The sequence below is a fragment of the Rhinatrema bivittatum genome, chromosome 8 (assembly GCF_901001135.1).
Source record: "Rhinatrema bivittatum chromosome 8, aRhiBiv1.1, whole genome shotgun sequence".
Classification (NCBI taxonomy): Eukaryota; Metazoa; Chordata; class Amphibia; order Gymnophiona; family Rhinatrematidae; genus Rhinatrema; species Rhinatrema bivittatum.
In genome coordinates, this window is record NC_042622.1 from 62,990,610 (window position 1) to 63,009,689 (window position 19,080).

At 42.5% G+C, this 19,080-nt stretch overlaps 1 protein-coding gene across 5 annotated transcripts in view; it reads right to left on the reverse strand.

Moving 5' to 3' along the window:
• RALY (RALY heterogeneous nuclear ribonucleoprotein) overlaps positions 1-19,080 on the reverse strand; it is a 918,689-nt gene that overhangs the window by 441,880 nt on the left and 457,729 nt on the right. The window lies entirely within an intron of this gene.

The window sequence follows — 19,080 nt, forward strand, 5'->3', positions numbered from 1 at the left end:
ATCTTCCATTTGGAAGCCCAATCTTCCAGTCTCGCAAGGTTCTCCTGCAATTTATCACAATCCGCTTGTGATTTAATTACTCTGCATTATTTTGTATCATCCTCGCTCCCCACTCCCCACTCCCCACTCCCCTCTCCCTCAACCCAGCAGCCCCACATCTCCATCTCTCCACTTCCATCTCTCTTCCCTGCATAGGAGCCCCCAACCCCTCCCTCTTCTGCCTCTCCCTACTCAGCAACCCCAACCTCCTTTCCCACACCCCTGACTCCCTATCTCCCCATGCCTTCCTGTCTAGCAGACCCTTGAACTCCTATCTTCCCACGTCTTCCTGCCCAGTACATTTCCCCCCTCCTCCTGGCTCCCAACCAGTAGAAAAGACTTCAGTCCAATCCAGAGCCCCCTTCCCTCTTTATCAGAAGCAGATGAGGGCAAGAAGCACCAAGGAGAGGAAGATGAGGAGGCAGCAGCAGCGGCTCTACAAAGCACGCACCTTTCTCCCTTATGTTCCTGCTTTCACATCCAGGCCCCATGGGGTGAAGAGGGCATCACCTGCCTCACTGCCAGGCCTGGCAGAGGAAAATAAAGTTGGTGTCCTGCCGGGCCCATATGAACAGGAGTTGGTGATATCGTGCTCTAATCTGGCTGAAGGAGGAGGGAACAACCTCCCACTGGCCAGGAAGAGGAAAAGGAAGTAAGAGCAGCTTCCTGTCATATCCAATGAATGAGAAGTCAGCCAACTCCCGCCCAGACTGATGAGGAAAGATCAGTCTTCTGCTGTCTCTGCGACACACCTTCGGGGGCTTTGTGACACACTAGTGTATCCCGACACACCTGTTGAGAACCACTGCTCTATGGTTTAGACAAGCAAAGTTCCCAGTTGGACAAGGTGTCCTTAAATGGAATGGAAAACCTCTTCCAAAAGTACTGATTGGCTAAAGGAATGACAGTCTCTGCACAGCCTCCCTTAAATGTACTCTCTCCCAGGGTGAAGACTCCATGGGGTATCCTCAGAAAAGAAATTTGGGTCTTACTCACAGTTCTTCTCTTCAGGTGTCTGAATAGGATTTTTTTTGTAAGAAAAGTCCATCAGCAGGGAACAAAGCAGTTCTCTACAGATATTCTCTCTTCAGGCAGGAAGGGTGGCCAAAACATTATTCTAGGAACTCTGAAAAAATCTTCACAGAAAGACAGAAAAGTCTGGAATCCTCCTGCAGCAAGTCACCATATGGAATCTTCCCTAACTCCTGATCTAACCTAGCTGGCAGATACCCTGAATCCATCCAGCCACAGGAGATAACCCAAAAAGGCAAAAACATCCAAACATCTTAATCATAAACAGAACCAGCACTCAGACAGGCACTGATCCCCTTCCCACTAGGGCATTGGCCCAGGCAGTACCCAAGCAGGGTAACAACTCAAGAAAAAATACTCCTGCTCTCTCTCTAACTCTTAACCAAAATGCTACACCTAGAATTGCAGCATCCTGTTTTTATAAGCAGCAGGGGGCTGGCCATGCCAGCAATCTCAGCGGAGGAGCCGTTCAGAAATGAACACCCCCTCCTTCCATTACCTTTCCTATCCTACCTCACAAGGTTTAAGACTAGGACCTTATCATAATGATCCCAAAAGATTGTTGCACGTATGTACATGCTCACGCAGTCACCGTTTCATTCACACACACACATACACTCATCTTGACCTCTGGGACGCACAGTAGTCCCATTGGCAGCAGCCTCCACCTTCAGTCCATGCAGTCGATGGGACTACTCTTTCTCCTCAGGACATGGGCCGATGCGGCTCCTGCTCCTTTCTTCTGCTACACAAGCCAATGCTGCTCCTGCTCCTTATGGCATCAGCGATTGTGCCTCCTTTTTCCCACCTGCACAGGCCCACATGACAATTTCCTCTCCTGGGCCCACGCATGGAGGAAGAACAAGGAGTTGCAATCCTGCATCTGCTATGTCAACAGAGTTGCTAACTGGCTCCATATTTTCAGGACAGATTGATCCAGTCCTGGTTTTACTCCCCAGCACACAGGTACTTATAGTCTTGATTTTCTTAGGGAAAGCAATAGGTAAATCAGAACAAGTCCAAGTATACAATGGGGTAAAACCAGAACTGGATCAACCTGTCCTGAAAATATGGAGCCAGTTGGCAACCCTATATGCCAACCCCAAAACTGTGGGACTCTAGGTGGTTGCCTAATCTGTCTAAAGCTCCTACTGGCCCTGCATTCTCTCCCATTCACAACCCTTATACATTCTTGCTCCTTTTCTACTTCCTACCCCTTCTCCTCCTCTTATTCACTCTTCCATCTTACTCATAAGAACATAAGAATTGCCATACTGGGTCAGACCAAGGGTCCATCAAGCCCAGTACCCTGTTTCCACCAGTGGCCAATTCAGGTCACAAGTACCTGGCAAGATCCTAAACAGTAAATAGATCCCATGCTGTTATCGCACAATGATAAGTAATGGCTATTCCCTAAGGGCCAGGTTTTCAAAGGGTTACGCGTGCCGGGCCTATTTTAAAAAGGCCCTGCAATGCATGTGTAAGTCCCGGGGCAGGGGAGAGGGTGGGAGCGGTCCAGGGGTGGGGTGGGGGTGGAGTCAGGCTCCCGGCACAGCGACCATATTGGCCACTGTGCTGGGGATCGCACACAGGCAGTCGGCCAGTGCGCGCAACTTGCGCCTGCCTCTGGGCACGCGCAAAAGGTAAAACAAATTTTTTGAGGGGAGTTAGAGTAGGGCTGGGGGGAAGGTTAGGGGAAGGGGTGGGAAGGTCAGGTTAGGGGGATGGGAACAGGGGAAGACAGTGCGGTTCGGCGCGCGCAAGTTATAAAATCAGGTGTACATGTGCGCGCGCTGGTAGCGCGTGCACATGTACGCCGTGCGCGCATGTTATAAAATCTACCCCTAAATCTACTTGGTTAATAACAGTTTATGGACTTTTCCTCCAGGAACTTGTTCAAACCTTCTTTAAACCCAGCTAAGCTAACTGCCTTAATCACATCCTCTGGCAATGAATTTCAGAGCTTAATTGCATGTTCAGTAAAAAATAATTTTCTCCAATTTGTTTTGAATGTGCCACTTATTAACTTCATGGAGTGTCCCCTAGTCTTTGTATTTTTTGAAAGAGTAAATAACTGATTTACATTTACCTGTTCTATTCCACTCATGATTTTATAGACCTCTATTAAATCCCCCTCAACTACCTCTTCTCCAAGCTGAAGAGTCCTAACCTCTTTAGCATTTCATCATAGGGGAGACATTCCTTCGCCTTTAGCATTTTGGTCACCCTTCTCTGTACCTTTTCCACTGTAACTCTATCTTTTTTGAGATGTGGCGACCAAAACTGCACAGGTTACACCAAAACTGGAATTTGAAGAGTAAGTTATCAGTCTTTGAATTAAGACCTCCTGATTCATCAGTTCCAAGTGGAAGAAAACTTTGCTATGCCAGATATTTGATAAAGATGTGATATAAAAAGAGAACATTTATTCACTGTGTCATTGTAACAAAATAACTTGTTCACCAGAAGGAATTTTTTGGAGACATTATGTCTTGCTATAATTGTATAATTAATGGATTTTTTTTTTTGCAGAGTGGATGATAGCAGTCCCAGATATAGTACAGTGCAATAATCCATTCCTGTGAGCATTAAAGCCTGAAGGACTGACCTGAAAGCTGATGGTAGAAGTAGTGGCTTCAAGTTCTTAAGTAACTCATGCAATGTCAAGTGACATGGAGAGGTGGAGGTGGGGTGTGGTAGTGTTAACCCCTTTCTGTCTGTGCTGGAGGATGACCTTTGGTTATTGGTCCTCCAACACTTCGATCGCTGAATGGTCAACCCCCAAGGTTCTTCCTTTCAACATGGTTGCATTGGTAGTCTCTGATCCTGGGTAATGATTCTGTATCTGTGCCTAGCACATTGCCCGTTCCTGGGCTGGTCCAGTAGGAATCCGGACCCTAGTATTCAGGGTGTTTCAGACTTTCCCTGAGCTGGGCTCCTGGCTGATTTATTACTTCTGTTTGCTCCTGGTTTGCTCTTGTAACCTGGTATGATAGTGAAGACTGATTGTGATCTTGTCTCTGTCTAGCCTGCGTGCCTACACTCCCAGTTAGTTCTTTTACTCCTGATTTTAGATTATTTTTACTATAAGGATTTGCAAGGATTTCAGATGTATTTAGAGAGCCTATCAGCATTAAAACAGTCCTTGAAATCTGCTCCTGGATCCTTTCTCCAGTTAGTATCAGCCACGAGCTACCCAAACAGGTCCCCAATCCTGAAATGCCCACAACCCAGTTTAGGGTCCTGAAAGCTGTGAATCTTTTTGTTTGTAATGCTCAAAGGTGAATGTACTTTTACATCATGGAGAGGTTTGGAAAGATTTGTCCCATCACCCCTCCTCTGAGGAAGGCTGCCTGAGGAGTGGTTATAACAGCTCCTTGAGCAATCTTCCCTGGGTGTTGGGGGGGAGGGGGGGGGGGAAGGGAAGGGAGTAGCAAACCAATTACTATTATTATTATTCAGTGTGCCTTTTCAAAACTCACCATGATGTAAAAATGCATTCAGAGCATAAAATACACTCCAGCTTGCCAAGGATTTATAGCAAGCTATTTTATAAACATAAAGGAGAAGATAGATAGAAACAATTACATTTCAAAACTTCTATATGTTATTTAAAAATTGGAACATTGTTATTTTCATTTATTATAGACTTAAGAATTATGTCAATGTGAACTGCTCTGCTATTTTGGAAAGCAGTGTATCAAGACTAATAAACTAAATTAAACTAATGTTGTAAATGTGCAATCTAGTGCTCAGAAAGAGCATATAATAAAAGGATTGCTATGTTTACAAGTGCCATGGCAGGTGGCTGTCCAGTATGCAGAAATGTTGTTCACAAAGGATTATGGGGAAACTTGCACTTTTCCTGTAATACTATGGAACCAAACAGTGCAAATATTATGAGCCATCTGAGTTTGTAAGCTTTTCACTGGCAAACTGAGGTAAGGTTTGCCAGCTCATTCCATTTTTTAAAAAAACATTTTTCAACCTATGTAATAAAAAAAAAAAAAAGTACTTAGGGGGCTGGTTCAATCTGCCTTTAGGCATGACAACTTCTGTGAAAATCCACCAGACAAGTTCCAGTTTGGAGGGGGCAGGTGAATCATTGTCCTAGACTCTACAATATAGGAAATAAACTCAATTTGATAAGGGTGAAGTCATCTTCAATGGGATCTGTGGAGGATCCACTGCTGCCACCCTATGGGAAAGTGCCAGCCTATTTTTCCCAACTAGTGATTGTGGGATTTGGACCTGCAACTTTCAGGCTCCCAACTGGGGACTCTACTGCCAAGCCTAAGGAGGCAGCTTCCTTAGCTGTGCTAATAGGAAAACTCTATTTACTTCAGCCAAATGGCTCATCTCCATCCCTTAATTACTCCATCCTTTTTGGAGATAATAAAAACATTCATTTGCATTTATATAGAACAACCTGAAGTCTGTAATGTATTTAACTTTTGTTTTTTAAAGATAATTGGAAAAGAGCTTGACCTTTTTTTATAGATGAAAAATATATAAAACATACATAAAAAAATGTCTTTAGATAAAGTGAAAGTATGCTCATACATGCCTTTTAGCCTATTTTAGCAAACTTTTGATAACTTTTATAATTATAACATAAACATATTGTAAAAAACACTTCAGTTTCAAAGTGTATTCAGTATCAATGCTTGTTTCAATACAATTCAACCCAATTGAAATAGCGATGCAAAAACCTTGTGCATTTAATAAACATATTATATTTTGTTCAGCGATTGTAACTCAGTCTTCACTGTTTACACTTATCTCCTACTAATTGTTCTTGCCGTCTTATTAATTCCTACAAAGGCCCCCTGTTTCGCCCCCACAGGCTTTTTCAAGGAGATGTTCTCCCTGTCTGAAGCATTCTTTCACTGGGCATCGTCAATTGTGTGACAGAGCCATTATTTATATGAACATCTTCCTTCATTACAACTTTTAAAAAGAGTTGCGAGTTTTATCATTACATTGGTATTATATAAATCCATGCAATAAAAATTAAAGTCCCAAGTACATTTTTCTGTAATTGCCTTAATGTATGAAGGAAAAGGTAATTACAGGAAAATGTACTTGGGACTTTAAATTCATTTTTATTGAAAAGATTTATATTATACCAAGGTAATGATAAAACTCGCATCTCTTTTTAAAAGTTATAATGAAGGAAGAAGATGTTCAGCTAAATAATGGCTCTGTCACACAATTTAAGATGCCCAATGAAAGAATGCTTCAGACAGGGAGAACATCTCCTTGAAAAAGCCTGTGGGGGCGAAACAAGGGCCTTTGTAGGAATTAGTAGGAAGGCGAGACGAGGCGAGGACAATTACTGGGAGATAAATGTAATCAGTGAAGACTTGGTTACAATCTCTGAACAATATCATATGCTTGTTAAATATACAAGGTTTATTCTGTCAAAGGTTTGGTTAGGCTGAATTGTATGGATACCGAATCCACTTTGAAAATGTAGTGTTGCTTTACAGTATTGCAAAGTTATGAAAAGCTTGCTGAAGTGGGCTAAAAGACAAGTATGAGCACACAGTTTTCCCTTCGTCAGAAGATATTTTTAAATATATATTTTGTGGGGGAGTTTTATTCATCTTTAAAATATAGGTCAAGCTCTTTTACAATTACCTTCAATTATATGAGTTTGGACCTGTTTTTCAGTAATCTGCCAACTACTACAATATTCCATTTGTTTTTTCTACAACAGCTCATTGGGAAGCAGGTGTAAATCAGAGAACACAGAAAGACAAGCAGGTGGGAGTGTATTTATTGCTATCCTTTCTGAGAAAACACAGATGTTTCACATCTTTCGCATCACAGCACTCTCTCAGAAATGTGGCAAGCAATAAAAGAATGCAAAAATGCAGCATGGATTAACAGTCCTCAACCCCCACACAAATCTACCTGACCTAGGGGACTGCTCCAACAGCAGGAGATCGTGTATACTATTCAGGGCATTAAGGGAAAACCAGCCTGAGAAATACATTGCAGCCCCTCGTGAGACAACATTGTAACAGGGCCAGGGATGAAAAGCGATAGAAAATACATTGCGTAAGCATGGTGTTCACTTCCTTTTTTACTACCAGCAGGCTGATCCATTCCTGGTTTTTAGTTTACCTGATAGCATTAAATAGACTTGGAGTTCAGATTTTCCCTAAGAAATGCTCCTGCTTGTAACGGTTTAAGATCTGGACTGGAAAAAAAGATGGAGCCAGCTGAAAAACCTAGACTAGTATTGCTGTGAAAAGCTAAAAAAGAAGTGATCAATCCCTTTAAACCATGATTTCTCGATCCTGGGCTCCTTTTGTGTTTCCTTTGGAAGGGCAGAGGTGAGAGGGACATGCAGGAGCCCAGGAAGGGAAAGGAAAGATTGTTGCTAATGAAGGAACAGCTCTTAGAGCAGTGGTTCCCAAACATGTCCCGAGGAATCCCAAGCAGTCAGATTTTCAGGATATCCACAGTGAAAATTCATGAGATAGGTTTGCATACAATGGAGGTAGTGCATGCAAACTTCTCTCATGCATATTCATTGTGGAATGGATATCCTGAAAGCCCTACTGGCTGGGTTTCCCCAGCCAGTAGGGCTCCCAGGTTTGGGAGCCACTGCTGTAGAGGGCACTTCCTCTACTGGCCAGCAGAGGCACATGTGTCACTTAAACATGCCATCTGAGGTGCCAGGATGATATAGAGTTAAAAATGAGAGATAAAAAGAGCATTTTAAAAAGGAATTTAAATAATCTCTAAGCGTCATCAACAGAGGAAAGTGTGCATATTTTTTTCTCATTATCTATGTCTTTCTTGTTAGCCATAAGGCTAGAAGGTAAAGAAAAAGAAAAACTGGCATTGCCATATACTTTTCTGACTCATCTGCTATAATGCCAGAACCAAAGCAGAAGTTATAAAAAAAAAAAGTGGGGGGAATGGGCACTTAAGGACTTGATATTCAGCTGATACCAGTTAGCTGTATAAGTCGATACTTATTCGTCTAAGTGGCTTTGAATATCAGGCCCTTAAGTTACTATGCTTATCACATTTTCCATTTTAACTATTATTTTATTTTATTTTATGATATTTTATTTGATTTTAGGACATGTCGTTAAAGACTGTCCATTGTCTTATTGTAAACTGACTTGAAGTGTATACAATATGTTCGGTATATAAAAATGCCTAAATAAATAAATAAATATATTTTGATCATGCAGACACTTCTTTTGATAAAACCTGAAGAAACATGATGCTGATTTAGAGGAAGTCTTCCTTTTTCTTCATTCTCCTACTTTCTAACCCTTACTCTATGACAACTATCAAACCATTTGAGTCTCCTTATTGGCAAAGGGCTAGACACAAAGTCTTCTTCATGAGGGAACCTTTACAATGTTCCTATGCTAGGAGATCAGGGATCACCCTAGCAGTAGCAACCATCCTTTCTCCTGGATCTCAAACATATCCCTTCCATGATACACATGTCCTCTGATGCTTAGCAGACTCAAACACAAGTCATTAGCCTTTCATCCCATCAAGCTAATGTCAAGACATAGGGAATGTATGAAAAAACCCAAACATTTTATTTTAAAGAAAATTTCTTAGGCTTGAAAAGAAATGATTGCTATTATAAATATTGAGATAAGTGCAAAAACAGAGCACTAGCATAAGAGCAAGAGAGGATTGGTGTGGGATCAGTGTTTTTATGTTTCAATGTTTTGTTATTTTTTTTGTTACTTGTCAGTGTTGATCTTGTATTTTATAATGTTAAGATGATTTTATTGTTCATCATTTTAAGGCTTATTTAAGTAAAGTAATTATCACACAGAAGGAAAATAAATGAATAAACATTATCACTGTCTTCAGTCCAGAAACAAATTAAGATACACTTCTGAAACATCAGAAAATATCCATAAGGGTCTCTGCTCTTTCAAAGAAAAATTTGCTCAGAAAGCATCACTATCAATTTCCAGAGTTTGGATTAATATTCACCTACAAAAGTTTCAAATAAAATTTATTGAAGAAATTGGACAAAATAGCTGTTTCCTTTTGGGAAGGGGGGGGGGGGGAGGGAGGGAGAGAGAGAGCAAGAGAGAGACTGTAGAAACTAATGTCACTTTACTATTTATACCACTTTAAGAGGGGGCACTTTTAAGTCAGTGTAGGGGTTTGGGGGGTGGGGTAGATTTAGGGGGTGCAGTTTTACATACATAGTAGGAGGCATGAACAGCAAAGTTGACATCACTGAAGATTTTCTGCTGTTTAAATCTATGAAAGGTACAAGAAGGGAGTGCATTGTACAATCAACTCCTAAAATGCCTAATTATTTTCAGAAAGCTGAACCAGCCTTTCCATTAGAACTTTCAAGGTGTAGCTATTTAGAATAGTTGTGGGTGGATCCTTGGACCAGTGGCAGGTGACCACGCCCTCGGGGGAAATCCCGAGAGGGACCACTGGTCAGGCTTAGTGTAGGAGACAGACACATACTAGTTCTTTTATTAGACAATATGGTAAACCACCAGAGGTGGCAGTAGTGAGCTGGAAGCACCCGGCTGGACTGTAGTCCCTCAGGTATTGGAACAGCGATCCCAGGGTGGTTGAGCTGTAGAGAAACTAAAACAGTGAGTAGGTAGGGTATGCAGAGTTCTGGAACAAGTCCTTGTTGGTAACACTCACACAATAGTCTCTTAAGGCAGCCCAGGAGATGGTATACATTAGGCCCTCGAGGAACGAGTACCTGTACCCAGGGAAAGCTCTGAGAGATAGATGGAAACTCACAATGTTGTAAGCAGCGATGACTTATTTATTTATTTATTTATTTATTTATTGTTTTTGTTATACCGAGTTTCATGATAGGCATCACATCAACCCGGTTTACACTTCTTAGTAGAAGTGGTATGCAGGAGCAAGTCCGGGACGTGGGCCCTCGAGGAGTGAGTACCGGTTCCGGACTGCGACCTGGAAAGAAAAAGAGAAAGCGAGGCCCCCGAGGAGCGGGTACCCCTAGTAAAGTCCGAGGAGGCAGAGTAGCTAGGGTTGCAGAGAGCGAACCCCATCCGCAGCGACCAGGAGGAAGCTAGGTAACCAATCCCTTGCTAACTCATTTTGTTAGCGAAAACTGAGACCTTAAATATCTGGAGCTGGTGACGTCATCTCAGAGGGACCACCCCTGAGGTTTGCACCAACGCTGGTATATCAGTTGGGCCGCGTGCGCACATGCCCCTAGGCATCTGGTCAAATGGCAGCTTGCAGCATTGAGCCGGTCCGGGAATACCAGAGGAGGATGGCCTGGAGACGCCGCAGCAACTAGCCTTCCATCAACCCCGAAGGGAGTCGCCAACGAGGTAAGATGGACGGAGCAGAGACGTCGGACAGCGACGGACACAACACAAGGGTACTTAAATTTGTAATAGGTTTACTGAATACTGGCAAATAACGGTTATTTGGAATTTCAAGTTATGAAGAGCTGATGAAGGGAGTTTAATTCTCAATAGCTATTATGTCTCTGAAATGTGTTTCGTATGCACCACTTATACAGATAGCTTAACTTGGTATTTACTTGCAGATAGAAGAGGTCATTTCTTCAGCTCCAAACTTTATTAACAGGTAAAACAAATAAACAAAGTATTACTTTGCACAAATGGAGATAACAGCAACTAGCACAGTCTGGACCACAAAACTAAAGACAGGTAAAATGAGGATTATTTTGCAGGGCTGGCCAGAATAGCTGCTGATTCACACAGGTCAGACAGAGCTGCCCAGAGCTGACTGAAAGCATACGTGGAAAAACACTCAGGAATCCCTATTTTCAAGTCAGAGATTAACCCTTCAGAGCCAGCTGCATTGAATATAGCAGAAGCAGTGAACATGCAGGTTGACCACCATTTGGCGGTATAACAGAAAACAAGAAACTATGTAGAATAAAGTATGAACAGCATTAGCAACAGAAAAAGAAAGGCTGCTGTGGAAGCAGGACACTGTAAATGCAGGACAACAATGAACATACAGAAAAAAACCCTTGAAGACAGGACAAAGCTGTCTCCTGAATTTTATTTGTGTAGCACCTCCTTCATTTGGTAGAATTAATGAAGGGGCCATATAGTTCCCAAGATGCTATCAATGACCTGGTCCTCTGATTCTCTCTGCTATTCCCCTCATCTATAGCTCCTGGGATGGCAGTGTCCACTGGTGGGGAGGAAATATAGACCTCCGGGCCCTCAGTGTGGTGATGAGGATTTATAATACAGTAGTTCGGTCTCATCCAAATCTCAATCACTGACCAACAGATACTCACTGTAGAGGAGTTAGGTAAGCTAGAGAAGTGCCCAAAAATACAGTAGGGAGCCAGGCAGTGGTGTTTAACCTAAAAGGAAAAAAATAATTTAACTTGAAAAACTAAATTCATGCCATGATTGCAAAGACCATGACCAATAAAAGAAGGATGACTACTCCCAAGGCTATTAATAATTTTACATAATAATATAAGAACATAAGAAATTGCCATGCTGGGTCAGACCAAGGGTCTATGAAGCCCAGCATCCTGTTTCCAGCAGAGGCCAAACCAGGCCACAAGAACCTGGCAAGTACCCAAACACCAAGAAGATCCCATACTACTGATGCAATTAATAGCAGTGGCTATTCCCTAAGTAAACTTGGTTAACAGCAGTTAATGGACTTCTCCTCCAAGAACTTATCCAAACCTTTTTTGAACCCAGCTACACTAACTGCACTAACCACATCCTCTGCAACAAATTCCAGAGATTTATTGTGCGTTGAGTGAAAAAGAATTTTCTCCGATTAGTCTTAAATGTGCTACTTTTCTTCTTCCCGCACCTGCCCCCGTGACCCGGAACAGGAAATTATATGCGGTGGGGTGCGCAGGAAGAAGAACGTGCCATGCTACATGAAAAAGTAGCGCCAGCAGCATCGGCCCCGAGCAGTAGCGTGGGCCCCGAGCAAAATCAGAAGCAGCCAGAAATCAGCACAGGAGACAGCAGAATTAGCCTCCCGTGGCCGATGGGATTCTTCTTGCTTGGCCTGTGGGGGCTAGAGGAGGAGGCTGCAGCAGCTACCATTTGTGCTGGGGGGGGGGGGGCAGGAAGTGAGAGAGAGAGAGAGAGAGAGAGCCAGCCAGGCTGTGAGAGAATTTATGTGTGATTGAGAGTGTGTATGTGTTACTGTGACTGAGAGCCTGTGTGTAAGTGAGAGCATTTGACTGAGATCATCTATGTAAGTGTGTGAGAGGAGCATGTGTGTGACTGAGAGAAACTGGTCAGAGAGGTGATGTGTGTATATAGGAGAGACAATGGAAGTGACTGGTCAGGGAGATGAGTGGAGTGTGAGTGTGTGTGAGAGAGAGAAAGTGATTATGGGAATGAGAAGCCTGTGCATGTGGAGAGAGCTAGCATAGGAGTGAGAAACATGGGTGTTTGTGAGACACAGCATGGGAGTGAGAAGCCTGTATATGTAAGATAGAACATGGGAGTGGGAAGCCTGTGTGTGTGCATGAGCGGGGGAGACTGTTCGGGAAGGTGACTGGTGTGTGTGTGTGTGTGTGTGTGTGTGTGTGTAAGAGAAAGACTGGTCAGGAGATGACTGGTGTGTGAAAGACAGAAACTGGTCATGGGGGTGTGACTGGTTTGTGTGTGTGTGAGAGACAGAGAGACTGGTCATGGGCCCTAAGAAAGAGGACCATGAGTACAGAGCTTCAGCCACTACTGCTTCTGGTGTGTGCTACTGGCCTGCATGGAAGGGGGTAAGAAAAGGTGGCTTTTTAAGTTTATTTTTCTTGATTGACTGCCATTTTAATTACTGAATATTATGTGATGTGTCTGCTGTTTTGAAATATTTTATTGGTGTTTGGAGAATTTTAAATAATTTTAATGAGTTTTTAATTGTTGGATATTATTCTGTTCATAGTTGTTGTGAAACATTTATTCTGCTTATTAGTATAGATATACAATTCTGTGTTGGGATCTATAGTTGCTTGGCTAGTTCTGTTTTCCTAATAGGAGGTGTATTGGTGTTTAGGGCCTGATTTAATATTTGTAATGTTTCCTTTTCATAGGTAGGATTGTTACTGTTTGAGTGCATTCCATAATACAAGTGTATCTGTGCACGGATTAGTCTATGTGTATTCCTGCAGATCCTGGGAGTATGTTAGGTTAGTTCTGTGTGTGTGACCGAGGTGACATATTTTACAAGCATGTAAGCGTTTGTATCAGTCTTATTTGTTGTATTTTCTCAAGAGGACATGCATTGGTGATAAAACTGCTGTCTTTTCATAAGTAGGGCTATTGAGCCTGGTAGAAGGAGTTTGTGTTGCTGTTACTGAAATGACACTAGGACCAGAAAATCTTTTTTGTAAGGTGAGTTGTACAGGGAATGTCATAATTCTGCTTTACATCCATAATTGTGGGTCAGGGGGGTTCCTGTGGATGCAAACTGTACTTTTACATTTAGCCCTATGATGGTCATTGTTCAGTGTGTCACGCATGTGAGAACCATCTGTCAGGTGTGTTCCGACAGAAAAAAGGTTGAGAACCACTGAGCTAGCCAGCTTCACTATCATTTCCTTGCTTGTTTTTATTTCCACACAATTTTGTGTTTGGGACAAGATGCATCCTTTGCTAACTGGTAACATTGGGGTGGATCTGTCCCCCCCCCCCCCCTTTTCTTTTGATTACTCAGGGGTAAAGACAATTTTTGAAAGCTGTGTATTTCACTGCTTTTCCCCCAACCTCTCTCTATTAGTATTCCGTCTATATTTTATTTGTATCCATATATATTGGTTGCCCTGGCTAATAGGCCATACCTATTTCTGTAATGCTTGATTTAAAATAAGAAAACTGAAAGTTTATATTATACTTTACTACTGTACTTTTCCCATTTAATGTTCTGGTTGGATTTACTTTCTACTTACACAATACTAGCAAAAGGGTTAATAACAGTTTTATTCTGGTGTGATGATTTTATTTGTTCTTTGGTGTCACAAGTGAGAGGTTGTTGGGGAAGTGCACAGACTTGTGGTATTAGGGTGTCTCGTTCCCCATTCAGGCTAAGAACCAGAAGATAAATCCTATTAGTCAATGTCATTTCTCATGTGGTACTCCCCACTCCAAGCATAGGGCCAATTCAAAGTCCGGACCAAGGTGGGGGCCACAGGTGTAAATAGAGGCGAGCAGGGAGAAGTGGATGGAAGATGCACTGAGAAGGGTGCATAGGTAAAAAGGGCAGGGACCTGGTGTGGGGGAGGTAGAGTTAATTGTTGGGGGGGGGGGCACGCAGAAAGAAGATACGGTTAGTGAACAAATTCCAGTAGTCAAGACACAAAGGGAGTCTTTGTTGCTATCTAGATGCAGTTGGATCCTATGAGCAGGACCGGTGCAAGGGGATGAGGTGCCCTAGGCACCTTCTGCCTTGCGCTGCTCCCCCCGGGTCACTCCTCCCCCTGCCCCCCAGTTGCACCCCCCTGGTCATGCCGACACCCCCCTGGTCCCACAGTCGTGGCCCTGACTCCTTCCTCTCGGGTTTTTGGGCCACCGCCGCTCGTGGTCCCTCATGGCTCACACTCTCTAATGGTTGGTGCCCTAGGCCCAGTCCTAGCTCGCTTAGTGCTTCTGCCGGCCCTGCCTTTGAGATATCTACCTTCCCCATACCCCATATTCAGATGAAGTAATGTTTTGGTGCCTCTGTGTTGGCTTCATTTCTCAACTGCAGGACTTGACCCATTCATGGATAGGGTCAACTTTTCTGGATGTGGGGGATATTCACTCGACAACAATTGTCAGTAAATCATCTTTCGGGCTTTATAAAGATCTCTGAGCTCCTGCACATCTGAATGGTATTTTTGATGAGGGTAAGATTTTATCCTCTTCCTCAGAATCAAGTTAGATCAAGGAATGATTTAAATTTTGGGTGAAAAAAACCCCCCAAAACAAAAGAAAAAGTAATAAAATTGCAAGTCAGTTTGCTTGTACAGTTTTAACATTGTATACCTTTTATTCAAGGGTTTCATTTTCTGCAGTTTTAGGATAGGGCAAAAAATTCACAGAAAACTGTTTTTCACACTAAACCTTTGCAAACAAATGCTGTAGAACTTTCCCTCAAAAGAATATGAAACATATGGGCCCATGCAATGGCTTATTAATGGTGTGTAGATGAAGAGTGTTTGTTTACGTTTCATTTTCATTTTCTTTTTTTTTTGTTTTTGTGCGTTTTAGTTTTAGCACACGTGAAAATCCATAGAGTACATGTTGTCACAACTTAATCATTTACTGCTCGCTAAAACATTTAGGGGTAGATTTTATAAATCTACGCAAGCGCGTACTTTTGTTCGTGCACCAGGCGCGAACAAAAGTATGCCGGATTTTATAAGATACACGCGTAGCCGCGCGTACCTTATAAAATCCGGGGTCGGCGCATGCAAGGGGGTGCACATTTGTGCAACTTGCGCACGCCGAGCCCTGTGCGCGCTGCCCATTCCCTCCGGGGCCGCTCCGATTTCAGAGAGGCCTCGGAGGGAACTTTCCTTCTACCCCCTCGCACCTTCCCCTCCCTTCCCCTACCTAACCCACCCCCCCCCCCCCCCCCGGGCCCTATCTAAACCTTCCCCCTACCTTTGTTGCTAAAGTTACGCCGGCCGGAGGCTGGCGTAACTCTGCACGTGCCAGCGGGCTGCTGGCGCGCCATCACCCGACCAGGGGCTGGTCCGGAGGCCTCGACCATGCCCCCGGGCCGGCGCAATGCCCCCACCACACCCCCCGGAATGCCCCGAAAGTCGCGCCGCCCACCGACACGGACCCAACACGCCCCCCTTGCGAAGCCCCGGGACTTACGTGCGTCCCGGGGCTTGCGCGCGCTGCCGAGCCTATGCAAAATAGGCTTGGCGCGCGCAGGGGGGTTTTAAAAGGGTTACACGCATACCTTATGCGTGCAACCCTTTTAAAATCCGGCCCTTAGAGCCCAATTTTATAACATAGTCCTAAGGCTGAAGTCTGCGTGTACAAAGTACACATGGATTTCATCCATAATTTTCAAAATGGACTTGTGTATGTAAGTCCACTTGGAAAACTAGTGGGAACGAGCAGACCTCTAAGCGGCATACATGCACACAGTTACACCTGCATCGGAGTAGGTGTCTATGTTTGCTCATACATTTATGTGCTTACTTTCTATTTTAGCAAGTACACACTATAAAGGTTCTCCTTGCCCTAACTCTGCCCTGGGAATGCCTCTCTCAAGTACATGCAAAAGTACAACGTGAAATTGCTTTCGCACATATTTTTACGAGCACAGCCCCAGAGTAATTTTCAAAACTCCTATATATGGATGAAAAATTGCCTTTTACACACAAATTTGTTCCTTAGCATGTACTAAAAGTAACTCACACTAACAAACCAAACCAAATGACAGCACATTCCTATGGCTTATATAGAAACCATAACTTTTATTCATATGTACTTAAACCCATATATAGACTGGGAACTTTGTATAGTAATAAGAAACTTCTATCCCTTTTCTTCATATTTGGCATTGATTTTCTCACAATATTTTCTCACTCTCCCTCCTTCTCTTCACCACCACCACAGCTCACCTGATATAGATACTTTAACTACAGAGACATTCCATTATGTAAACCCTGGGAGGGATAGAACTCTGATGCTGTCCCCAAGGGCATATTAACATTAAATAGATCCTATCTGCAACCAGTTTTCCAAGGATAGATTTTCGCTTCTGAGGTCCAGGGCTCCCTGTGGGGGGAAGCATAGCTTCAATACCCTTTTGCATTAACCAACATGCCCAGCCCCCTTTCTACTGTCTGTAAACAGCACCGATGATCTCCACTGTACATAACAGAAATAATCACACTGAGAAGCAATGTGGTTTCCATTTCTTTTACTGATAGTTGATAAATTGATTGAAGGTTCTTTACAGCAGTCAGATGTTAAAGAAAACTGATGAACAATAATGAAGAATAAAGATTAATAAATTTGTGACCTCACTCTTCTAGTAAAGTCTCTGAATTTATGGAAGACAGGTCGTTAACAATTGATCTCCTTCTTCTTCTCAATTATTCAGATTGAAGAAAGTGTATTTCTTCTTCCAACTCCCAAATTTATCTCAACCCTCTCCCCATTGTAGAATGGTTAGAATTTAGTCCCAGTTCTCATACTTCTCCTGCAGTCTTCTTAATTATCTTAGATCTTCTGAAAGCAACAGGTTAGCACTTTTTCTCATGAGTACAAAAATAACTCTTGAACAATTTCCTTCAACGCCTTCCCTTTGGTAATGGATAGGATTCCAGTCCGCAAAGATGACTCCTCTACTTTTCAGGTTCTTCCTAGGTGAAAGACACCTCTACTCTTAATCATTTGGAGACTGAGCTCCTGGTACCAAATCCCAAAAGGAACAAAAATAGACCTTGATTCAAAAGGGGAAAAAACAAAATAATAGCCAGGAAGGTAGAAAAAGTCCTCAAATGAAATCTATCAAATGAAAGGATAGTCAGAATTGAAACTCCTCTGCATCGGGTCATTGACTGATCTATCCACTTGAGGTTAGATAGAGAGAAGCAGAATCTTCCCTATCCTTCAGTGTAGCCTTGCACAAGGACTCCCCAAATCTTCTGTGAAGGGGCACCAAGGCTGTCATGGGTTTCCAAAATGGATCAAAAAGAGCAAAGAAGCCAAAACAGGTCAGATAAATGACTGATCCCCAAGAGGGAAACTCAGGAGAATCTAACAAAAATGCACAAAGCACATCTACTGAGCTCTACTGAAATCCAATAAGAATCCAGGAGTTTATATACTGGGGGTGGGCATTAGTTTGAAATGAAATAGGAAATACAGACAATATTTCCTATTTCATTGCATTTTGTGGTTTAAAAAAAACAAAAGAAAAAACATGAAATTTTAGGGGGTTTTACCTATTGTTTTTTCTTTTAAAGAAGCAATATTTAATTTAAAAAAAATGCAAGCATAACCCACCCCAACCATTGTCCTTTATTAAAATATTCAACCCTGACCAGCTGGCCCACCCAAGCCCACAAGGACTCACTAAAATGGCCCTGGTAGTCAAGTGGGGGGCCTGCAAATGACCTCCCACTCCCAGGTCCAGCAGCTGTCATTATTCTTAATGGTGGGCCACCCTTTGCCTCATCATGTGATAGGGTCTATCAGTGTCATTGGGTAGACCCTGTCATATGATAAGGGCAATGGGCAGCCTTTGCCATTATTTATCTTTACCCTGCAACATATGTGCATATCTATGCTTGTACTTTTCCTACTCATTTTAAAAATATACATGCATATATTTTATGCACAAAAATAAAGTAGGACTTTCATAAATCGGGATTTACATACATAAGTTGATATATTTTAAAACATGCAATGTAATTAAAATTATCAATTTTACCCATTACTCAACCAGTTCACCCAGTCCTTCTCCAGTTCATTGAAACCCTCCTGGTGTTTCAGCCTGAACTCCCCACAATTTACCCAGACCTCCTACCTGGCCAATAGTACACAATAAACACATTTAATATCATTTATGCAAGATAATTAGCAGGTATAAAATTATGCAAATAAGTTGGCAAATGTACATGTTTTTGAAAATAGCAAATTACGTGCATAAATATTGGCCCCCCAGTACACTCCTACATCACCTGCTTTTTACTTACATATATCTGCACATGAAAGCAAAAATCTGCGTGTATTATGTTTATAAAATAGCATGCAAGCAAGTAGATGCTTACACACATAACTACTAATTTTACATGTGTAATTCTTTGAAAATTCACCCTTTAATTTCTATAAATTTCACAATCTCACAGAAATTTAGACATCATAATTCCCAGTCTGAATGAAATGGAAGACCCATCAGCTGTTCCAGACTCACTACAGTGCTCGTTAATTAAACCAGACTCAATCACTTTTGGGCGTAATTAAGTTCTGGAGTTCCTTCTGCCATCTGCACTAGTAAACCTCACAGATTTCTAGTGTTTACCATCTA